Source organism: Zootoca vivipara, chromosome 1 (assembly GCF_963506605.1).
Source record: "Zootoca vivipara chromosome 1, rZooViv1.1, whole genome shotgun sequence".
NCBI classification, from domain to species: domain Eukaryota; kingdom Metazoa; phylum Chordata; class Lepidosauria; order Squamata; family Lacertidae; genus Zootoca; species Zootoca vivipara.
Window position 1 is genome coordinate 91,904,916 of NC_083276.1, and position 25,630 is coordinate 91,930,545.

At 43.4% G+C, this 25,630-nt stretch overlaps 1 protein-coding gene across 3 annotated transcripts in view; it reads right to left on the reverse strand.

Annotated features, from left to right (window-relative positions):
- The window catches only part of MYLK (myosin light chain kinase), a 185,879-nt gene extending 162,492 nt beyond the window's left edge, over positions 1–23,387 (reverse strand). For 2 of the 3 annotated variants that reach the window (XM_060275899.1, XM_035129122.2), the window contains exon 1: positions 23,081–23,387. The gene's annotated coding sequence lies outside the window, so the exon portion shown is untranslated. Of the gene's footprint in view, positions 1–22,226; positions 22,460–23,080 lie in introns of those variants that run through there. The other variant, XM_060275882.1, reaches the window with a different exon arrangement.
- Positions 23,388–25,630: the final 2,243 nt, after the last annotated feature.

Sequence of the window (25,630 nt, forward strand, 5' to 3'; positions counted from 1 at the left end):
AGAGAGAGAGAGAGAGAGAGAGAGAGAGAGAGAGAGAGAGAGAGAGAGAGAGATGCCATTTCCTCCATAAAATTTGTTCCCCTGAAACTGCAATTTGCCCCAAAATGCAAACTACTATTTTCACCCATTCATTTTTCCTGTGGCTTAAGATGGAATTTTCATGGGGGAATTGGCAAATCCATATCTTAACTGCTTCATATGTAAACAAGGAATGTCTTCAGCAAAGTGATAGATAATCAGAAAGGTTTCAGAATACTCATAAGCTTTAATGAATCTGATCTACTTTCTGAGGAAAAGCAAGACACATTACCAATATACTGCTGATGACTGCAATTGGTCCTGCGGGGGGAAAGCAAGGGCTGAGGCGCTAAAGAAAGCTTGATCATGCATAATGAGATAAGAATCCAATGTCTTTGTTCATCCCAGGTGGCTCCATGGTTTTAAGCTTGATAATGAATTCCAATTCAGAAACTTCTCTTTCTAGTCTGTTCCTGAATTTTTTCTGTAATAAAACAGCTGCTTTGAGATCTTGTATAGAATGTCCTGGGAGATTGAAGTGTTCTCCTACTGGTTTCTCTGTCTTGTGGTTCCTGATGTCAGATTTATGTCCATTTATCCTTTGGCGTAGGGTTTGGCCTGTTTGTCCAATATAGAGAGCTGAAGGGCACTGTTGGCATTTGATGGCATACACAATGTTAGAAGATGAGCAATTAAATAGTCCTGAGATGGTATGTTGGATGTTGTTGGGGCCAGTAATGGTGTTGTCCGGGTAATGATATTGCCCGAGTAATGATGTTGCCCGCAGGACCAATTGCAGTCATCATCAGTCGTTAACAGCCATCTACAGGTTTACCACTCCCATCAGCCCATCACCCATTCCCACCCACCCCCACCACCCTCTGTATATACATAAGGGTCTGACTCTTCTGTTTCAAGTGTATCTGAAGAAGTGTGCATGCACACGAAAGCTCATACCAAAAAAAAAAACTTAGTTGGTCTTTAAGGTGCTACTGAAGGAATTTTTTTTATTTTGCTTCGACTCAGACCAACACGACTACCTACCTGTAACATGTATTAAGATAGTTTAAGAACTCAGCAAATTATTGCTTCTTCATGATTCCTGGTGCTTAACAATCATAACTTTAACAGAAACATCAGATCAAGCCCACAATTGGGGTATTCTAGGAAGTGGAGCATGAAATGTCCTGTTTTAAGAGCTGTAAGTGTTGGCTGCTTGCACTAGTGCAAAAGTTCTCAAACATTCCAGGGAGGCCTTTCCACACTAACTTGTCATGAGAAGCCCCTTGGTGTCAGTTATACAACTAACCTCAATGAAGGCTGTCTGTCTCAAGCCATTCATAGGCAGGTGTATTTCTGCCTTGTAGAGAAGCTTCTGACATGTACATCACACCCACCAAGGGTGGTCAGTATTGCTTATTGGTGCTAAGAAACCTCTTTAGAAATCCAAAGCAATTCCACTTGCTGAGGCAATATTTTCTCTTGAACTCCAGAGCTATAAAACTTGCAGAACACCAAGATACGCAAAAGCATCTGCAGACCCCACACAAGCCACACCACAGTCATGTTGTTTCAGACCTAGATCTTCAGTTCACATCCACTAGAGATGTCAGAGGTCACAACATGAAAAAGACCAACCAAACTCCTTTGAAAGCCACAATCCAGACAAAAGGAAGCTTATATTTTGGAATGGAACAATATGAACACAGTCAAAATTATCTTTATTCTGATCTGGATCTTTAGACACAGTAACATCAAACAGTATGTAAAACTCTTTGATGGAAATTTAATTCTTTTAAAATATGCACAAGGTAATTGAGAACACATTTTAGAATACTTGGGTTGTAAAAGCAGTAGACCTGCAGCTGTACAGCACAAATAACACTGAAACCTTTTCCTTCTGCCTGAAAATGATCTCGTGGACATTCACCACGTCACAATGCATAAATTTTACCTAAAAACCAATTCTTCAAAATGCCCCTACCCCAAACCATTGAGGTGTATAGGGAAAGACCTGCCCCTTGTGCTTAAGCTTTAAAATTAGACCTTTTATCATGAAACCACAACTGTGAAATTCCCTTCTCAATGAAGCCTGCCAGGACTTTGGCAGAAGACAGGTGAGATATTTCCTTCTTAGGCAGGCATTCAAAAATATTTAATTTTCTGGATAAATTGTTGGATATGACTACTACTACATACTTTTCCCATAGCTGCCAAGTTATCCCTTATTTTAAGGGATTTTCTCTTATGCTGAATAGGCTTCCTCGCGAGAAAAGGGAAAACTTGGCAGCTATGACTTTTCCTGGTTTAGCTGTATATTTAAATAACGGCTAGAATGCAAAGCCCACACACAACTTTCCACATGCACTTTCCACATGCACTTTTCCACATGCACTTTTGTGCATGTGTGTTGAAGGGAGGGGGGAATGGCAGCCTCCCATGCTCTGTTGCCAAAGACTGGAGAATTCTACATAATAATACAGTTGTACAGTATAGAGTCAGACTATGTGTGTGCCCATTTTGGCATTAGGAAAGTGGTTTATCTGTCCATTTTTTCCTCACTTCCTGAGCCTTGAGTAGAGAAAAACAATGTTGGAACTGGCCCAGGCCATTCAAACTATTACAGTGCACGGTCACTTAATTGAATTCCAGCTTAACACACAATTACCAACCAGTTGTCCTGCAAAATATACATATATTATAAAATAGTGGAGTCTTCTAAAGAAATGCAGAGCAATTTAGGGTTATTACAAATAATCTCAAGCCATTACTTGTCTGTAATTAGAAGGATTGAGGTCTGAAGCTTGCTGCTTGGTTTGAAGGAATGAAAACTCCTAGGCTGCAGCAATCCTTCAAGATAGTAATTTAGAGGGATGTAATAGCATGAAACAGGACCCCTGACAAGTGATTCCTTCAATTACTGTAATTCCAGACACATGAAAAGGGTAGCTCACTTAAGATTTTTGCACAGAGGATTAAAACAAATAAATAAGCATAAGCAGTCCCTTCAATTTAATCGAAAAGCATTTTACTGCAGGCACTAGATTAGTGTATTTAACTAGCAAAAAAATAAACAGATGCTCTCACAATCGAAATACAGTGCCACCTCAAGAATATCATCACAAATAATCAGATTTCAGGCACATTTAAGACCACAAAAATGAATGTTTGTGTGTCCATTAGTTATAGCATGTGGCACAGGACATCAGTGTGTCCGTTAGTTATAAGATGTGACACGAGATATCCTATAGGCACCACCTGCATATTATTATTCTGCTTCTATTATCTAGATTAGGAGCACGGAATCTGTGGTCCTCCAGATGCTGTTGGAATCCAACTCCCAACAGCCCCACTTGGTATGAGCGATTGTCAGGGGTGATGGAAATGGTTGTCCAGCAACATCTGGATGTCCACAGATCCACTAATCTGGATAATCCAAGATTAAGAGGTAGCACATAGATAAAAATGGGCATAAATATTGTTCTAATCCACATACACTGGTACTTAGGTGAGTGCTGCAATGCCAAAGAAGCTCTTCCTCTGTGAACAGGGAATGTGCAAGATGCAACATGTCAACATCAGATGACCTGCTCGGTTTTCCTCTGCCAAATGAAGGTGTGTGGTTACATGACGCAGGTCCTTCGTAGTAGTGGCACCCAGGCTTTCCTAACTGCTTAGGTTCAGAAGGGTAGTGAAGACACTGTTTTTTCAGAGAGCTTTTGGGATAAGTGATAATTGAGTATTGTTCTAGATGTTTTCTGACTATTTGGATCATGTTGCTTTGGTTTTCTTTTGCAACTGCACCAATTTTTTGTTGCGTTTTCAGTATTATTTTGTTTACACTTCATTTTCCTGTTGTCTAACAAGCAACAAAGCAGGACATAAATGTATGCATACTTTATATTGGTGATTCCCAATCTGTAGATCGTGATCAGGAAGTGAGTTGCTATGACTGTTTAAGTGGGTTGTGGGTTTTATTAGTAAACTCAAAATAATTATTGCTTTTAATCCTTAACTAGTATGATGAAAACGTCTTACACCTGAAGTGCTCTTTGTATCTCAGGAGAAGATTTTCATCCACCCCCTGCTTCAAGCTGTCCTGCCATTTACCTACATTCTAGTATTCCACCAGAAAACGTTTGGGCAGTCTAGACTTTTGATTAGCTTCCCATCACCCTGAAGAACCAGGCTGAATAGCGGAAAAGAATGATCCTTTTTAGCTTCACTCATTGAAGACCTAATCTGGCAGTGGCAGAAGCAGCTACCCTCTGAGTGAATGAAGAAAGCGGGGATGAGAACATTTGCTTGACCTCTCAGCCGTTCCACTGTGGTTCATATCTCTAGTGTTTTGCTAACAGAAGAAAACTTCTCCAGTGCACTGATGAGGCTCAGAGACTAAACATAACATCTTCTGGTGTGGCTTCACTTCAAATGAAAAAATATATTCATTCTCTCTTCCTGCCGTCTGCCTGTGGTGCCAGTGCCAAATCTGGGCAAGAAGACAAAACTTAAGTATACAAAAGAATGCATTAGACACAGCGTCCAGGAGTTTGAAAGTATAAAGTGGACCAGTGGGAGATGTATGAGTGACTCAAGTAGAAACATTTAATCAAAGTTCTATGCAACTAGCCCCACTCCCCATCTCTCCCCACCCACCCGCCCGGCCAGTGATTGCCCTCCCTGAACTAATACCATAGGCTCTATCCAGTACACGTGCAAATTATTCGTTCGTGAACATTTAGGGTCAAACTCACCTTAAGCCACATTCATTCCCTAGACATTCACTTTTACTGTGTGCATTAATCTGCTCCAAGTCTATTTTCTTCTTAACTGTTTATGTTTAAACAGTTTTATTAGGGAGTTGTTGTTTTGCAGCAAAGCAACCTAAGTCTGTATTTCCTGATACTGACAGATCTTATCCTCTGAGCATCCACTCATAGGCAGAGCGCGCAGGCACAGATGTGAAGAGAATGCAGCCACTAGCCTATAATCTTCTGAAAGGAAGCAGCTAACACCTCCTCACATCCCAAAATCTTTATGGTACCACCCATGTGTTTTTCCTCTGCATGGTGAATCCCTACAACTTCATAATAGAAGCACTTAGGACTTATGAACACAGCATGAGAAGTGCAGTGCAGGGGAACAGATGTGGGCACTCACTGTTTCTACTCCCACAATTGCAACTCTCCCGCCCCCTCCCCCCATTATATTTTAGATGTTTTTTTGGGGGGGAACCACATTCCCAGACTTGGGTCTCTGCCAAATGTCTAGGTTGCCCCCATATGATTTTGTAAAACAGCTAGGGCACTGCTTCTCTAAACTTTATGAAATAAAGTGCCCTAATAAACTTACAAGAGTGCCTATGTTCCTTCCAGTCTAAACATCTCAATGAGAGAATACAGTGGTACCTCGCAAGACAAAAATAATTTATTCCGCGGGTCGCTTCGTCTAGCGAGATTTTTGTCTTGCAGAAACAAACGGCAGACGGCAAAAAAAAAATGTCTTGCGAGACGCGGCCATAGAAAGCTTTGTCTTACAAGGCAACAAAGAATCGCTAGATGCTTTCGTCTAGTGAGTTTTTCGCTGTGCGAGGCATTTGTCTTGCGAGGTACCACTGTATACCCAGAAGGATCCTGCACTCCTTCAGCCATTTCTTCCTTTATACAGCCAGTTCCTACACTGACCAATGTGGTGTGGAGAAAGTGAATAGACAGAACTCCTTGGTTATTTTGGATTGAAAGATACAGCATTTAAATAAATAAATAAACAGGTTCTCCCTCTCCCATAATACTTGAATTCAGGGGCACCCAAGGAAATAGACAACATATTCAAGAAAGATCCCCCACCCCATATATATATATTTCAATCATGCACAATTAAAGTACGGAAGTCACTGCCACAAAATGTGGTGGTGACCACAGCCTTGGAATGATTTCAGCAATTCCATGGAAAATCGAATTATTAGCAGTTATTGGCTGTAATAGCTAAATGCAACCTCCATGTTTGGAAGCAGGAAATACCAACTACTGGCAAGCAACAAGGGCAAAGGCCTTCAGGCCATGATTGTGGGCTTCCCGGAAGCGTCTTCTTGGCTATTTTGTAGAACAGGAAACAATATACTGTAATGGACTAGATCAGAGTTGGGGTGCTAGATGTTGTTGAGTTGTACTCTCATGAAGGCAGGGTTGATGGGAGCCAGAGTCCAACAGTGTCTGGAGCATAGCTGCCATGTTATCCCTTTTTTACAGGGATTTTCCCTTATGCTGAATAAGCTTCCTCGCGAGAAAAGGGAAAACTTGGCAGCTATGGTCTGGAGGGCCACCATTTACCCAACCCTGGACAGGTCTTTGTTCTGATCCAGTTGGCCCTTCCTATCCCGCATTCCTGTTTTGGCTACTACACTGAATGGCTTACAACTCTATACCTCCCTCTTTCTGCACCACAACAGCAGCCTGAGTAACTGATCAGCAGCAATCTGCTTCAGAACCAAACTCCCCTGTTTCAATGATGATGTGACCCACATTGCAAAATCCTGATACCGTATTTCCTTTTGTTTAGGCTATAAGCAAGGTTGTTGATGGTTTACAGAATGTTTAGGCAATGAATCACCTAACTTGCATATTAAAAAATTTGTGCACATTACCAAAGCATCAGTGTAGCTGCCTTCTGAAGTAGCTATAAGGTAATTTAAGAAACAAAATCGGGGAGTTATTGCCTTTGGCGCAGGAGCTAAATTTAGTCCAGAACCCCATAAATCTAATTCAACATTCAGAGTAGTGGATATTGTGGAAGAGGCAATTTCGGTAGGTACGACAGCCTTATTTGGTATTTGGGTGTTATTCCCTCACACAATTAATGTAACGTGAGAGGAAAAGCACAGTCTTGCTTGTATGAGGGCAAGCCACACATTGGGGGATGTTGGCAAAGGGGAAGCCTGATCAAGGCATTAATGGAAGGGCTCAAATAGTGTATCATGGAGAAGTGAATAAAGCTGAAACCTCTGTGATTGGCACAAGACCATAAGCAAGCCAGTTTCCTATTGACTACAACAACAGAAATGGGAGTCTAAGTTGCTTTGCCAGTGAGGAAGCTGCTGCTGCTGCTGCTGCTGCTGCTGCTGCTGCTGCTGCTGCTGCTGCTGCTGCTGCTGCTGCTGCTGCTGCTGCTGCTGCTACATGGGACACAGTTCCACAGCTCTCCAGAAGAGTGGATGTTAACAAATTATTGCACTTCTACTGCTTGTAACTGATTTTTATTTTATTTTATTTTACATTCAGTAGCATGGGTTTTGTTAACAACCACTTTGTAATATTAGGAATAGCACCTCAGACAAGTTTAAGCAACCAAATATTTTAAAGGTTTCCCAAAACTGATTTTTGGACGAGATGGTTGGATAGTGTTCTCGAAGCCACCAACATGAGTCTGACCAAACTGCGGGAGGCAGTGGAAGACAGGAGTGCCTGGTGTCCACGGGGTCACGAAGAGTCAGACACGACTGAACGACTAAACAACAACAACAACAAACTGATTTTGATTTTTTTACCAAAATAAGTTTCCTAGTTTGAGCATTTTGCAAGGGTGGGAGAAAAGGAGAAGATAAATCACCTGTGCTCTGCAGGTTGAGGGCCTCCTGCAGATACCATCTTAATGAGGTGTCTATTCTACACAATGTAGGAACCAGGCCTTTAGTGTTGTTGCACCTGCCCTTTGGAATTCCCTCTTCTTGAATATCAGAAAAGCACCATCTCTGTTGTGCTTTTGGCACCTACTGAAGACCTTCCTCTTTCAACAAACCTTTTAAGCAAGTATCTTTCCCAGTCTGGAATTGCTTAAGGCAGTGGTTTTCAACCAGTGTGCCATGGTGCCTTGAATGATGGTCAGGGTGCCGCAGGCAACACTAGCCTCTGTCCCTCTTTTCTTCCCTCCCTTCTCTGATGCCTTCTTGCATCTCTGCCTCCCAAAGTCTTGCACAGCTGTTGGTTGCAGCAGCCCTGGCTACAAGCTCCCCAGGCGAAGGGTGCCTCTGGGGTTGGCCAGTGGGTGCTTCCTAGGCCCCTGTGAGCAGTGGGAGGAGGCACCTCTCTTTGGGGCGGGGTGGGGGCAGCTCAGAGACCAGGAGTGGCAGTGCTGCTGCCCAGAGTACTCCCAAGGAGAGGGGAGAAGAGAGGAGGCTGAGGGAACACTCTACAAGGGCCCATCTACACTTTCTTTCATTCTGTGATTTCAAGTCAAGGGGTTCTAGAGGGGGCTTTTTGACCCACCAGTTTCCCTGGAAAAACTGCTGTTTACTGATGAATCAGAACAAAGGTAAAATGGGTTTGTTGCGGATTGATGTTTGTTCCAATTGAGCAGTAAACAGTAGGTTTTCCCAGGACAAAAAAACCCCAACCCTATCAGACCCGTGACTTGAAATCACGAGACAAACGAAAGTGTAGATGGTCCCTTACAATCCATCCAGTCACGGAGACCTAACAAATAATGTCAGTGCCTCCCCAAGATTGCCATTTTCTATAGAAGATATATTCAATGCACTTCTAAGCTTCTGTTTGAACAACATCACTATGGAAACAGATCTGTGATGCCCTGCACCTTCATCAGCACTTCTGTATTTAAATGCTCTTCTTGAATTTTCAACAAAGCCATTCAGTGAACCTTAACTAATCTAAGATTCTGTTCGGAATCTCTCTTCCCGCTCTCTGCCTTCAAAAGATACTTTCCCACCATCAGTCCTAGAGTTCTGACACAACCCAATGCCTTGTGTCCTAGTTCAATATCTTTAGTGCTCTATTCACTACTACACAACCAAAAGTGGAATTATTTTGATTTAAACTGTACCATTTCAAAAGCTAAGCTTTGAATTTTTATTTTCGAAAAGGCTAGAAACCATTTTGCACCAATGACCTGTGTACAACTATACTTCTAAGATTTCTGGCTGATAAACAAGCTGCTTTTATTGTTCAATCACAGGTTTCCTTACTCAATATAAAATAACATTGTATTGTGCTTGGGATGTTGAAATTTCTGACAATGATTAGCTTAGCTGATGCGATGGAATGGAATGTTGACTTGCCGAGGGAGCTAAACAGTTGACAGTCCAGATTCTGTGAGGGAAGGAAAATATGTCCATTTGCTTGGCATTAAAACCTCTAAGAGCCAAGCTGATGACTGGGACACACTGAGCCTGTATACACATTACAATTTTCTCTTGTCCTAGTGTGCTCCCACAGCTGGCTTTTGTATCAGTGTACACACAACTGTTGCCTACAATGTAGAACTACCCTGTGGGCTTTCGAGAAATACTGCTATTTGATGTGCTTTCTCTTCAACTAGCTTCAATCTGAAAGGAGCCACATTTACTTTGCAATTAACCTGAAGTGTGCACATTTGAGACAGTCATTGTGCATGCATGGGTGATAGTCTCATCAATTGAGGGGGGTATTTACAGGGGAGGGAAACCAATCAGGTAATGCACATCAGGTAAAGACATCCCTGCCCACTGTCAGGTATACAACAGTGTACAAATGTGACTTGAAATGCAGCAGGAGTGGGGAAACTGCCGTGACATGTTTTAAGCCACTGATGTGTACACACAGCCAGAGAACCCAGGGGCAAGAGACAGAAGGAAATGCACATACTGTACCGGTAGTAATAAATGGGCTGCAAAAGAGAAACCAAAAGTGAAGGTAGGTGGCTTGAGGAAACGGAGAAGGACGTTAGGTAACTGAGGCAAGGAGGAACTACGGTAATCAGAGATAGAACAATGGGAAAAAACTTCCTAATGGTCAAGAAGGTCTGCATGCTATGGAGGTAATAGGTAAGCAATAGGTAGAAGCCAAATCAGTGCTCAAGGCAAGAGGCTTAAGGAACAGACTGCTAGGTATACCCCACAGATAATTTTGTCATTTGTGACTTCTTTTGTCATTGCAGCATTGCAAGTGGGCAATACAGGAGGGCTTCATGACAAAATATTGATTTGAACTAACCAGCCAATCAGATTACAGCTTTTAGTACAAATGGAAATAACAGTTCCACTGATTGCTTTGGGAGCTGCTTACACTTTAGGCTCCTTGGAGAGCAAGGGAGGGGAAGAAATGCAATATTGAAAGAATGAATAGAATTCCCACCCCCGATTAAACTACAGTACTGTATCAATTAATACCAGCTGGAATTCTGCACCATGTAATCCTAGGTGGCGGGGATTGTATATCACATCAATTTATTACTCTTAACAGCTATTCCACAAATATGTTTTTTTTTAAAAAAAAATCTCTTGCATCTTTTCAGAGCTCATATACAACTGAAATTATGTATTTAACTCTTTTATTCATTCTTTTCCAGTTACAGAGGCTGAAGTGTACCTTGACTGAAAAATTATCCATAGTTAGAATGAATTATCTCTAGTAAGTCATAGAGTTTGCTGAAGCAGCTGTTAGCAGACATGACCATTTTAAATAAGGACACATGAATAATTATATCAGCTTTCTGGAATGTAACAGGAATGTACTAGGTTTGCCAGCAAGAAGGTTCAAGCAACTGAGGTTGTCTTCCTAAAGGCAAAATACACAATTTTGCTTGTACATGTGCTCTGAATTGTTGGTTGTGTAATTTTTATGTTTGACAGTATGAATGGACATTACATTAACTGCTGTGTAGAGTAAGCAACCCGAATACATTGGGTAGCCTTGTCTCATCCAATTCTCACTGAATTGCCAAAATTTCCAATTTACTTTTTTTTAAAAAATAGTTTTGGTTGGTCTTTTAACCTCCCCACCCCACCACAGCAGGGCTCCTCTGTTTTTAACAGTTACATAACATGTATGATTTTAATAGGGAAAGCTTTTCTTGACACTGCACCTTTGTCCTAAAAAAAAAAAAAAGAGCACCTGTTGAATTTCTATCTGTCGTGTAGCTGTTAAAGGCATGGCAGCATTGCCCTGGTGGGGAGCTGGCAACTTTAGTTTCAGGTCCTCTTATTTGCAGAGGCAAGGACACTGAAATCGTTATAGCAATATGCAAAACATGCTAAAGGCTTGGAAACCATAGGTCAAGCAAATGGAAAGATAGCAATCTTACTTTTGTTAAGACCAAGGATACAATCAGATGTACACTAAGAAGAAGATTCCACCAAACATTAGGAAGAACTTCCTGACAGTAAGAGCTGTTCAGCAGTGGAATTTGCTGCCAAGGAGTGTGGTGGAGTCTCCTTCTTTGGAGGTCTTTAAACGGAGGCTTGGCGGCCATATGTCAGGAATGCGTTGATGGTGTTTCCTGCTTGGCAGGGGGTTGGACTGGATGGCCCTTGTGGTCTCTTCCAACTCTATGATTCCATGATTCTACACTTTTCTATGTATGCCCAGCTGAATTTAGTGGGGCTTACTGCTAGTCAAAAAATGTTTGCAAAGCTTTCCATCCCATATCTCTTCTTTTTTAAGGAGTGGACTAAAGGTGTTTCACATCCAGAGATAATAATTTCCAAATAGTTGGTTAATTTGACTAAGAGCAACATGCTCACTGTAAAGCCTGGCTTAACATCTGCCATCACATTCATGTGGATGCTAATTCTGCGTAACAGGCAAGTTCACTACATCCCTGTATCATGTGCTAAATGTTCTTCCCCACTCCAAAGCTGCCTGTCCCCCTACTTCAGCCCATAAGTGCTCAAGCTTCTTACATTTTTCTCCAAAAGGAAAAAAAATGAAAACTAGAAATCTTTCCTATACATTTAAGTGAAAGCTGATATTTTTTTCCCCCATTTTCATCATAAATCTGGCAACTTGAGACTCAAAACAACAACCCCATAATCATTTCTGATCTGTGGTTTAAAAAAAAAACACAACTGGAAAAATTGGCATATTTCCATTCCGCAAGCACATGGTCTACAGAAGCCAGTGAGAAGGTAAATATCCACTAGGCTTGCTGAAAGATGATGAGGTATTACATCTTGGTTTTCTAAGGATTAAGAGAGCTTTCATTTGTGATATAAAGTCATGCCACTGCACAGTCTTCCAATACAAACTGGCCTTCCACAGAAGTTAAAGTTACCGCAAAGCTACTGGTTTTTAGCATGGCAACTGCAACGAGTGGTATTGATTTTCTGTGACTAGCTTAAAAGAAAGCCACTTTATTAACCCTTCACCCTCCCACCAAAGCTACATCCCACACAGCCAATCTGCCTGCCAAAAAGACCTGGATACCATATCACCGCTACACTGTATGGGCAGTGGCACACACACTACTGCACATTAATCAAGTTGTCATCAGTATTTTAAGGCTGGGTAAAAAGAGGAAGAAAGGCCTGGGTAAAATAATGAGTAATCAGGATCAGTCCCGAGAGTCTGCTTTCATTTAAAATGAGACATATGACTCCCAAATTGGCTTACAGCATGTAGGTTTAATTCACCACTTCAAATAGAAGCAATTAATGTACATGACAATATGACTTCTTATAGGGGAAGGAAAGAATGAAATGGCACATCCTTTGTTATATTATTTTCTCCATGGTAAGGTTTCAGTACAAATCTCTGTTATCCCGCATTACACAGTGGCATATACATTTGTGTGCTATATAAATATGGACAGTACCAAAAAAAGAAGCTTCTCAAAATCTGAGAGGCTTCCACAGCTGTGAGGGAAAGATAGAAACTTCTTCCTAAGTTTTTATGTGCATGACATTACAAAGCCAAGAGCTCAGAGTTAAGCCATTCCCACACCTCCTCCAAAACAAATGTATCTCTGCCCCCGCTCTCTCTTACTGACATGCTGGGCAATCACTTTGTTTGTTCATGTCTTCACACATTCCTATAGGAGATCCAACACACCATAGTTTTGAAATCACAGATAAAAACACAAGATAAGAGGTTGTAGGAGACCTTGAACCTTAACTGGTCAACAAATCCCATGTCTCGAAGGATGCTCTGATCTGCATGACCTCAGAATGAATAATCTCCTGTGGAAATGGCAGAACATCCAGAAACTCTGGTAAAGTACATAGCGCTGGCATGATTTGAAGGCTGTGAAAGAGTTTGATTCCTCCCTCTCTACTAAGTATGGATATCATGGAGGTGTGATCAAGAATTAATGACTGTATCTATGACTGTCAGTAATTGGCAAGAACCAGGAAACAGCAAATGAGTTGAGGGAAGTTCTGCCTAGTAGTGCACAGCATGGTGGGGTGGTGCCACTCCCCTGGCCTCCAGTCAGTTGTCCTGCTGCAAATGCAGTGGAACCAATCTAGCACTTCTGGTGGTACATTTGTAGAGAACTCACTGATATTGCCTTCCTCCCAGTGAGCATCAACAATGCAACAGACCAGATGTCAGATGAGCTGCAATACCTCACCAAGCTGTCCACTACCGCTCTAAGCAGGATGTGTTTGGTTATGTACACAAATTTCCCTTTGCCTGTCCTCTCCTACATTTCTCTTGAGAAACACAGCAGCTTTCAGCTTCTAGTAGAACTCAATGGAATCAATGGGCTTACGCCTGACTAAGTCTGCATAGGATTGGACTGCAAGAGAAACCCTACTCGGGCATTCAGTTCACCCAATTAATAATTGCATGGACTGGGAGAACAGGACCACATTCACTGGCCCAACCCTTGCTCTGCCCATGCATTGTGGGCAAAGGTCTGAAGGACAGGATGCAGCCTCCTGTTGGCACTTAGGTTTTTGCACAATTTGGAACTCTTCAACCCAATCTTCACTCCATGGGGAGGCAAGACTGTCCCACAGCTCTCAGCTTTCAATGCTAGCAACTCCTTGTCCAGAGAGGAGGTGGCGAGGAGGAAAATGAATACCTTTATTCTGAAGAAAAAGTAATCATGGGGTCCTGATCCAGATATGAGCCCCTCTCACCATGTTTTCCAATTAAAATTGGTCCCTTCCTACTCGTAAACAGCACCGTTGGGATCAAATTGCATACAGGAAGGGGCAGTTCTCAGATGGAAACCAAAGAGGGGATCTGATCTGGATCAGGGTCCCATGTTTGCTTCTTTCACAAAATTTAAAAGGCCACTTCAAGCTTTTAAAAAGTGTGAATAACATTGTCATTTGGCCCTTGTTGTGGAGTAGGAGAGCTGAAAATAATGCCAATATATTTCACATCTGGCAACCAATATGCTCCTTTGGTTTCTGATAGTACATGGGTAGAAAAATCTAAAAAGCCTGGGACAGAAATGTTCACAGCCCTCAGCAGCTATGGTGGCTCATTTACCAGAAGTAATGTATTTAGCATTAACTCTAATGCTTGATTCTGAGCAAAGTAAACCCTTCAAATGAGTAGTGAAAATTTGTGTTCCGGGCTTTTTATACTCGTCTACCCATGTACTATCTGAAACCAAAGGGGCACATTAGTTGCCAAAAGTGATTTTTTTTCCCAGCTCTCCTACCCCACTATTGGTAAACAATTTACTATTCATCTACAGTTAAAACATGTGGCTTTATGAGTGACAAATCAGTGCAACATCTGGCCCAATGAACACAAGAAACAAGAATCTATGACCTCAAGGACACCTGTTTTCACATCATGCCTCACAGCCACAATTAGTTCTGCAGTGAGCCCTACATTTTTTTGTTTTGCTTTTTTTTTTAAAAAAAAAAAACACAACCCAATGATAACAGCAGTTGTAATTTCTTAACAGTAAAGGAGTTAGAACAGCAAATTGGTAACATTTATCAGGCAGATAGCAGTGTTTGCATCCCTTTGGGATTCATGGAATTTTCCTAAATCATAAATCAAAAAATATTCCTCCTCAGGTGACGAACATTTGTCAAGCGGGGGGGGGGAGAGAATGGCTGCACAGCTTTGTGCAAGATATAATGTTCAACATATTTAGTTGGAACTAAGTAGATTCATCTGAAACCATAGAGCTTACACTGAAATCAATATGTGTTTGACAAAGCAAGATAAAGCGGGCAAAATTGGATTTGCATGACATGTTCTGACTGAATTCTTTTGCGTGACTGAATTCTTTTGCTAATGACAATTACTTTGAATGAATAAAATGCAAAAGTAATTCTAAATTATGACTTTATGAAAGCTGATGGGTGAAAATAACATTTCAAAAATATAAAACAATAATTAAAACGTATTGCAAAGGGCTTGTGTGCTTCTGTCAGCTAAATCAGTTCACAAGGCTGAACATCTGGATTGAAAAAAAAATCATATCTTAATTCCTATACACCGCATGATAGAATGAATTTTTTATTTTTTACTAAGCAGCCAAAATCTGCATGAATTCATGAGCAGACAAGAATATTTTCCTTACTAAAGTTTTTTGGGAAGGGATTTGCTTCCAGTGGATGTCACTGGAATTCATCAGAATCAAAACTTCCAAGTTTTCTTTCGCTCTGCTAAAACAATGAACAGGAAAAACTTATATGGACTTTTACATGTAAATTTTGATATGGCATAAATCACTTCAAAATAATTATTCACAACGTTTTAAGTTTTTGAAACTCAATGTACGGTATACTTGCTCTGAATCCATTTTCCCCCACTCCTACTTGTTATATAAGGGAAAACTATTGAACTGAAAGATGCAAATTAACTTTTAATAACTTTAAAATAGTCTGATCTTTTTAAATCTGGGACTATTTGTTTCTTTCCCCCTACAATTCGCAGGGTGCCTGTTTCACAGTAAACATTTCACAATGGAATGTACATCAGTTTCGCTTCCTAGTAATCTAGTGCCAGCAGATGTACTTGATTTAATTATTTTTTAAAATCCAACCAAGGTAGGTACAGTGGTACCTCGGGTTAAGAACTTAATTCGTTCTGGAGGTCCATTCTTAACCTGAAACTGTTCTTAACCTGAAGCACCACTTTAGCTAATGGGGCCTCCCGCTGCCACCGAGGTACTATTTCTGCGCTAGCGTAGTCTGTAACCTGAAGCATATGTTACCCGAGGTACCACTGTACATGTTTGAATAGGGCATCAGAATAGCATCTGTTTTCACAGCAGTTTTCTCATCAACATCCCTTTACCCATCAAACCAACCAAACTGAAAAGGTTGGATCTGGCTAGAAACGAAAGGGGCTTGCAAAGCAGTTATAGAATAATAGGACTCGAATGTCAGCAAATCAACACTGGGCAGTGACCATGGCTTGCTAGCTACAGCGTATTGTACAATAGTGGTTAAACAAAAATGCTACTTATTATTTTTATTCACATTTTTTAAGGAACTCTACTCCATATTAAACACCCTACCCAGTTCTCATGTTGAAATTGACATTCTAGAGTTTTCCTCTTGTATAATGGCTGCTCTCATATCACCCTGCTCATGTACTGAGATTTCCTTCAGCAGAGGCTTTCCTTTAGATGCCCTATCACCTGAGGAGAGGGCAAGCAGCAAACCATAGAAATTGCCCTTTTAGCAGTGGTGCCTTGTTTGTGGAATTCCCTTCCCAAGGATACTTGCCTGGCAACCCACATTCTTCTATTTTCAGTATTGGGTAGGTAGAAACTGCATGTACATGCATTTCTTAAATAAATAAACATTGCGGATTATAGAACCCTAAATTTCTCACCTTCACTCCCAAAACACTGCCATGGTACCCCCATTGTCCAGGAACTGGCAGCAATTCAACTGAGAGAAACAACCATCCAGGGGTGGTGAATTGGCAATAGCAACCCCAGAGGCATATAAAAAAAGCACTGTTTTGGTGATAATACACAGAAACCCTGCTCAGTTATTCAGTGCAGAATATAGCCATTGTGCCTCCTAGCCAGTGATAGCCACCAACTTGTTCCTGGCCCTTTAACAGGAGCTTGATCTGGTGACATTAGCAGTGCTAATGCTTATCTCATGCAATGAGGTGCCTTATATGCAGAACTAGACTCCTGTCTCCAAATGCTTGTGCTGCATTAAGGCTGCATTCCGACTCTTACTATTTTGTGGTTGTTCAATCACATACCAACAAATCCAGATCCCACAATTAAAGCAGATTTGGCACTCTTGCCTTCTTCTCTCTCCCCACCCCACCCACCTCGATGAACTTTTTGCAGTAAGGAAAGTGTCAGATAACAATTGATGACAAGATGAAAAAGCCACACACAAAAATCAGAATGAATGCTCAATAAACAGTGACTGTCGTATAACAACCCTGCAAATTGATCTGAATGAATGTTCAACGAGCAGGTCATCAAAGAGCAACCTAAATATGTTAAGACACTGTTTTTTTAGCTCCTGATTTCGGTAGATCAAACTCTCTAAACTGCACAGAAGCAACCTTGTTTAAAATATATTTTTTAAATACCTCTGGAACTATACAATGAAACCATCAATCAGAAAGATTAACCAAAGAAGAGTCAATATCAGAGTCAATTAACCCAAAGAGTCAATATCAGGTACTCTGCAGCATAGTTTCTTGTGCATCATCCTAACAAGTGAGGAATCAAGGAGCAGCGCTTGTTTCAGTCAGTTTAAGTCAGCCATCCCCAAACTGCGGCCCTCCAGATGTTTTTAGCCTACAACTCCCATGATCCCTAGCTAAGAGGATCAGTGGTCAGGGATGATGGGAATTGTAGTCCAAAACATCTGGAGGGCCGAAGTTTGGGGGTGCCTGGTTTAAATGAACTGCTACACATCTGGGTGTTCACAGGCTTCTCAACAGCCATATGCCGAGTAAAATGAGAAAGAAAGATGAGAACCAGCACTGACCCAAGCCGTTTTGCTGCCTGAGCCAAAGGGCAAAGTAGAGTGCCTTTCCTTCCATGTGCAGAAACTGACTGGACTTCAACACTGGCAACAGGGCAGTGACCTCCAGGGCACCTGAGAGCAGGAAGCTGTTTTAAGGGGTACATGGAAGCCTGTGTGACACACATGGGTCTGATCTTAAACAGTTGGGAATGGTCTGGGAGCTCAGGAGGAGCAGCTAGAAAGGGTGTTAATGATGCCCCACAGCATCTGCTACCTAGGCCAATTGCTTCACTCTGCCTAATGGTAGGGCCAACTTTGGTGAGGAGGTAAGAGATATTGGGTGGGATTCAACTAATGAGTCCCATCAGTGGAAGCCCTGCACAATGACTTCCACTTGTGTAGCAGGGCTTTCCCCTCTCTCCTCCCCTCCTCCCCACCCCCAAAATTGGCTCATGGGGTTGGGAGAACCCCTGGAACAGCACACTAGAGGAGGAAAGGGGAATCATTCCATCTTGCAAGCCATAAAGCTTGCGCTGGTGGATTGATCCCCTTAGCACAATGCTGAATTCCTCCAACAGGCAGTGGCAGCGTAAATCACTTTTTTAAAAGACCGAAGGGCCAATTCTATTTTGCACCTGTAGCAGATGGGTTCATCATGGATGCACACATGTGACAAAATACTGTTACACTGTATTATCTATTATAACCTCCCACACACAACAAAGAAACTTAGAGGGTGTTTTTTAAGTTATCTCGGGGGGGGGGGGAATAATGGGCATAGGCAGGGGGCAGTTGCCCCCCCTAGAAGCAGGGCCGCTGGCCAGCCTGCCCTGCTGCCCGCCGCCGTCTCCCTTCTCCCTGGCTGGCTGTGGGGCGGGTGGAGGGAAAGCCCCAGAGCTGCGCAAAGCGTTTGGCTGGCTTTCCCTCCGCCCACCCCACAGCCAGCCAGGGAGAAGGGAGACGTCCCTTCTAGCCGGCTGGCTGTGGGGCGGGTGGAGGGAAAGCCAGCCAAATGCTTTCCCTCCACCCGCCCCACAGCCAGCCGGCTAGAAGGGACGTCTCCCTTCTCCCTTGCTGGCTGTGGGGCGGGTGGAGGGAAACCAGTTTTCCCTCTACCCGCCCCGGCGATCATGCAGGGGGAGGAGGGGATCGGAACAGCCCGATTTCGGGCTGATCCTGGCGCCCCCTCGCCCCTGAACGACCATGGCTTTCCTTGCCCCACTGTGGCCCCGCCCCTTGCCCCCCTAAATTTGATCCTGGCCACGCCCCTGGGGGGAATTGGTGGCAGGGGGCGCTGCATGCACTGCTGGAAGAGGCTGCCTTACTCTACCTGATGGTAAAGGTAAAAGGAATCCCTGATCATTAGGTCCAGTCGTGACCGCCTCTGGGGTTGTGGCGCTCATCTTGCATTATTGGCCGAGGGAGCGGGTGTACAGCTTCCAGGTCATGTGGCCAGCATGACAAAGCCACTTCTGGCAAACCAGAGCAGCACACGGAAACGCCGTTTACCTTTCCGCCGTTTACCTTCCCTTACCTATTTATCTACTTGCACTTTGACGTGCTTTCGAACTGCTAGGTTGGCAGGAGCTGGGACCAAGCAACGGGAGCTCATCCCGTTGCGGGGATTTGAAAGACCGACCTTCTGATTGGCAAGCCCTAGGCTCTGGTTTAACCCACAGCGCCACCTGTGTCCCATGGTAAGGCTACAGTAGTCCTACTGCAAATTATTCACTAGTAACCTGCAAGAAATGAAAAATAAGGGCAAGACAAAAGTGGGGAGATATACACAGACCCTGCACAGAGACCCTGCAGTCCCCTTAAAATGCAGCTAAGTGGACCATTACCCAAGAACTTTTTCTCCTTACCTACCACCAACTTCAGGCACATACTCATTTGAAGAAACGTAACATATACTGCAGTTAATGACAAGTACTGAGAAAACCATAGCTTTAACTTCTGAAGAAGTGTGCATGCACACAAAAGCTCATGCCAATGACAAACTTAGTTGGTCTCTAAGGTGCTACTGGAAGAAATATTTTTATTTTGTTTCGACTACGGCAGACCAACACGGCTACCTACCTGTAGCTAGCAGCAGTTCCTGTAAGTAATGCAGCACTTTCCCCAGCCAATGCACCCAAGAGTGATTACTATGTACTTCTGGCTCACACATTATGTTTTGCTTCAGGAGTCCTTGCTTAGTAAGCACCACTTGCATGTCTAAAAAGTATACTATTTGAACTGGTCGTAGCATTCCACTATCATTACTTGCACAAGTACACATAGCTCCTGCCCTCTGGAAACATGTTGTATCTCAACAGACCTCAGCTGAAGGTGCTATTTTTGCTGCCCATCTCTTCCATATCACTCAGTCAAGGTTACTGGATTGAGAGGACACTGGTTCTTAGTTCGTTTTATTTTGCTATGTAAAGCAGAAGAAGAGGAGGAGGAGTTTGGATTTGATATCCCGCTTTATTACTACCCTAAGGAGTCTCAAAGCGGCTAACGTTCCCCTTTCCCTTCCTCCCCCACAACAAACACTCTGTGAGGTGAGTGGGGCTGAGAGACTTCAAAGAAGTGTGACTAGCCCAAGGTCACCCAGCAGCTGCATGTGGAGGAGTGGAGACGCAAACCCGGTTCCCCACATTACGAGTCTACCACTCTTAACCACTACACCACACTGGGGTACTGTATATTCCTGCGTATAAGACTACTTTTTAACCCAGGGTATATGAGTACTTGCACCTTGTTTTTTAATAAAAACAAACAAGGTGAAAGTACTCATATATTGAGTGTCATGGGTGTCAGCACAAAATGGAGGTCATGGGCAGCAAAAAAAGAGGTGTGGTACTCTGGACAAGTGAGTATTGTCACCAAAGAAAGCTTTGTGTGCATCAAAAATGAAGCCTTATGAGGACTTCTGCTGGTTCCAATGGAGCCTACACAACACCTAACAACACTCCATGCAATGCAATATTACAAAGGCACAAACAACAGGCTAGTGCACTTGCAAGTACAATTCTATGCATGTCTGTTCCTAGGTAAATCCCATAAAACCATCAATTCAGGGCTCAATGGGACTTATCCCCAGCTAAGTATGCAGAGACATCACCTTGCTGACAAAGGTCCGTATAGTTAAAGCTATGGTTTTCCCAGTAGTGATGTATGGAAGTGAGAGCTGGACCATAAAGAAGGCTGATCGCCGAAGAATTGATGCTTTTGAATTATGGTGCTGGAGGAGATTCTTGAGTGTCCCATAGACTGCAAGAAGATGAAACCTATCCATTCTGAAGGAAATCAGCCCTGAGTGCTCACTGGAAGAACAGATCTTGAAGCTGAGGCTCCAATACTCTGGCCACCTCATGAGAAGAGAAGACTCCCTGGAAAAGACCCTGATGCTGGGAAAGATTGAGGGCACAAAGAGAAGGGGATGACAGAGGGCAAGATGGTTGGACAGTGTTCTCGAAGCTACCAACGAGTCTGACCAAACTGCAGGAGGCAGTGGAAGACAGGAGTGCCTGGCGTGCTCTGGTCCATGGGGTCACGAAGAGTCGGACACTACTAAACGACTAAACAACAAAGTATGCCCAGAATTGCCCATAATAATTCTTTATGTGTTCAAGTCAAGCATGCACCAAAGTCAATCTTCTTTGTTTTGTGAATCTGTGACTGAAATATATCAGACATTAGTCCCATATACAGTGGAACCTCGGTTTATGAACACCTCGGTTTATGAATTTTCGGTTTATGAACGCCGCGGACCCATCTGGAACGGATTAATTCATTTTCCATTACTTTCAATGGGAAAGTTTGCTTCAGTTTATGAACGCTTCAGTTTATGAACAGACTTCCAGAACCAATTACACCCATGCTTCAGTTTATGAACGCTTCAGTTTAAGCACTCCGCGGACCCGTCTGGAACGGATTAATCCACTTTCCATTACTTTCAATGGGAAAGTTTGCTTCAGTTTATGAACGCTTACTCCGCGGACCATCTGGAACGGATTAATTCACTTTCCATTACTTTCAATGAGAAAGTTTGCTTCAGTTTATGAACGCTTCAGTTTATGAACAGACTTCCGGAACCAATTGTGTTCATAAACCGAGGTACCACTGTAGTTAAAAACCTATTATAGTGGGATATTCAGGAAGCAAAACAGCTGCTGTTGATCATAGACATCAGGGGGGGGGGGGAGTTAGGGGAACTGGTGTTCATCAAAACTATTCAGAACAATTGATGGGATTTGTACAGAGGGGGGAGGAAGGATAGTGCCTGGTTCTGGGCATGTGTTGGGTGAGAGAATGTGGCCCTTCAGGTCATGTGAGGAGTTGTTGTTTTCAAACAGACTTCTGCCTTAGTATTTCACTTGAGAGTAACAAGTAACAATTAAATGAGTCAGTTCAGATAGTTCCCACACATCGAGGCTCCTACAGGGCGATACTTTCAGAAAGTTGAAACCGGAGCAGCAGCATAAGTTGTACATTTCAGGCAGAGGGCGAGGAGAAACGGTGACCTTCGCTGCACAGATTACGGAAATAAGTAAATAAAAGCCAGAGGCTTCAAGTAACAAACCAGAGAAGTTTGATTCCCTCCTCGTCACCTCAGCGATTCCCTTCAAACGCTCCCTCCACAGAGACGCTCTAGCAATCCCCCTCGCGCCATTATTAAGAGGAAGTCGCTGCTCCAAGGCAACCTGTACGTTTCTCACTCACACACACTTCCCAACACCAAGCCAGCGACAAACCAAAGCAAACGCCAAGAGGCTTTGTGCCTTGCACGCCCGGCCAGAGCTATCGCTGCACCAGCCGCCGCCGCATCTCTCTCGCCCGCCCCCTTTGCATTCATTCTCCACCACTAGACGGCTGCTGGCATTTTTCAATTAGGTGCGAGAGAAAAACATCTTTGTGAATGGGGAGCTGTTTTTGCTGCTGTTGTTGCTGCAGCCGCAGGACACTCTCTGCCCGCCCCCTCCCTTTGAAAGGTTCATGGAGGGGGGGAACCAGGTTAAACGAAACGCGCAAGCGCGAGTCAAAAGCATGTCTCCTCGGAAGTAAATCTCAGTAAGCCAAGCAGGGCTAACGCTTTAGTAGTAAATACAGATTTACTGGGGTTGGGGGGTGGAGGAAACTCCCCCTGTGGCAAACGGGATTTTCTCCCACGGCAGAACTGCAGCTTTAGGATTACAAAGGATTGGTTACGAAGCACTGCAGCCTCAGTTACTAAGCAAACGCACTAAGGGAGGATGGCAAAAAAGCAAAGCCCACGCTTCAAGGTGGAAAGAGGCGCATCATACTCGCTACCGCTCTCTAGCCATTATTATTGTTGTTAAATCTCTCTTCGCCTGCATTTAGCATAAGGTGACCAGAATCAGGGGGAAGAAACCCGCATCGTCGGAGGCAATGGAGAAGAGGGAGGGAGAGACTCACCGCGATCGCTTTGGTTGCTGCTGCCGCCGCCAGTCAAGTTAGAAACTCCCGCCGGATCTCACAATCCCCCGCGCTCTCGCTCTGTCCCCGCTTGCTCAGTTTCTTAGAGGCACGGTCCAGACGGCTCCCTTTTAACCCGCCAAGGCTGCCCCTTTCGAAAAAGTGGGCTGTTTAATGCCTGGGGAGCCTTATTAGGAAATGTTTGCAGGAGTTGGGTTTTTGTGCGTGTGCATGTGGCTGAAAGCGGGGTGGGGGGGCGGAGGAGGTAATCAGAGGCAGCGGCAGCAGCAGCCAGCAGCCCTTCTGCACGGACTGCTCGCAGTTTTGACAACAAGCGTTGGTGACCTGCAGCCAGGGGGAGGGGGAAAGAGGGGGGGACGAGGCGGGGATGGGATGCGATGCGATAGGAAGGTGCAGAGCGGAAAGCAGGCCGGCGTGGCGTGAGAGAGACACAGAAGATCACACCGCTAGCAACTACTGATCCATAGCAGCCTCGGGCAGCGTCGCCTCAGATCTGAAAGAAACTCGAGAGGCGTGCGCACCTTTTGAAAGTGTGGAGCATCTCATTGTCCTTGTCACAGGTGGAAGGAATCCCCTCAAAAAATAAAAAGACCGAAGGAGTGTCCTTCGCATTATTTGGGTGGATGACTATTATCAATGCAAGAATGGAGCCATTACAACAAAAATAATGAGTGCATCTTTTCTAACTATAGCTGAGCCAAGATTTCGCATATTTATTTTTTGATAAAGTTTCCTGGATTTTTCTTTTTCTCACTACCTTAGAAAAAGGCCACTTTGATGAATTTTCTCTGAATTTTCTCCACTCCACTCCAGTCCATTTTGATTTCTTTGTTTTTATTTTCTACCATTTTTGTATTTCCACCATTTTCTAAATAAAAAAAAAGCGAGAGAACAACAGTGGTAAGGCAATTTGGACACTGCAAAATGGTGGCTAGGCTACCAATACAGTTGCCGTTTCCGCCACTTGCAGCAGCAGACACAAAAAGATAAATCACCCTTAGGTTAAGTAAGAAGGAGCAGTGCTATTGCCTTTGCCAAGGGTGAGCCCTACCCCAAAGAAAATGTAGGTCGGATAACCCATCCACCCCCAGTAATTTGGCAAAATGCTCCTCTTTTACTAAAAATGATCAGATCTGGCAAAGCATCAACCAGGTCATAGAATCATAGAATTGTAGAGTTGGAAGGGATCATGGGGGTCACTTAGTCCAACACCCCCTCCAATGTAGGAATCACAACTAGATCATGCATGGCAGATGGCCCTCCAACTTCTGCTTAAAAACTTCCAAGAAATGAGAGTCCACCCACCACCTCTCATGGGAGTCAATGGAACACCATTATCACAGAACTGATATGCACAATAAAGTTCCCTGTCTCTCCATCACCCATCCCCACCATACCTACAATTCCTATTATAAAAAGTGGGTGGAAAACCAAGGGAAATCAAAGGTGATTAAGCTGGTTCCAACACTTCAGCTTTTGCCTTCCAGAAGTTAAACATAGTTGGAATAAATCTATTATCCACCTTTAGACTAGTTAATCCTTGTTTTTTAAAAAAGGAACACTGATACTGGGAGACCATCTGCTACTTCCCTTTCTATTTGAACTCAGGGTTTGGTATTTTCTTCTAAAATAAAAGGAACAATGTGCCTTATTTGATGGGCAAGATAATAAAGTTCTACATTGGGAAGTCCCCCACCCCCTCACTCAAGGGGAGATATAGCTGCTTTCCTCTTATCCTAGGATGTTTGCCCACAAAAAAGAAACATAGTTTAATTGCCTACAAGGATTGCAATTGCTTGGACTTAATCCAAATCATAAAAGAATATAAGAAAAAAGTAAGCGTAGATAAAATTCTCGTTTTCACCGTAGGCTGGTTTCTACATACACTCACATTTTCCTCTCTATTGTCCATCCAGGCAGGAAACCTTTGGCAGCTGCCCAAGTGCCTCCCAAGGTTAGGGAGAAGTATGCTGTGCAATTGATAAACAGATGGTAAGTCGCTTCCACAGGAGAGAGTGATGTTCACCAGCTTCAATGGCTTTAAAAGAGGATCATATTCATGGAGTGTAAGGCTACCAATGGCTACAAACCACAATGGCTGTGCTCTGCCTCCACTGTCAAAGGCAGTAATGCTTCTGAATTGCTGGAAACTACTCAGGTCCTGCTTGCAGATTTCCCCACAGGCATCAGGTCGGCCACTCTGAGAACAGGATGCTGTACTAGATGGGTCATTGGCCTGATCCAGCAGGCTCTTCTAATGTTCTTGTGTTAAGAATTTCATACCCACCTATTCAGGTTCTGAAGCTGAACAGCAAAACGGAAGAGCAACTCTGAATCTGAAAGATAGAGAGGAATTGGGTTGGAATAGTAGAAGGCTTTTGTCCATGGAGTTTTCTTGGAAGGGATGCTGGAGTGGCTTGCTGGTTCCTGCTCCAGGTGGATCATGTTTAGTCAAAACTCTCCACTATGACCTGTCCGTCTTGGGTGGTCCTGCATGGCATAGATAGCCCATAGCTTCCCTGAGTTATT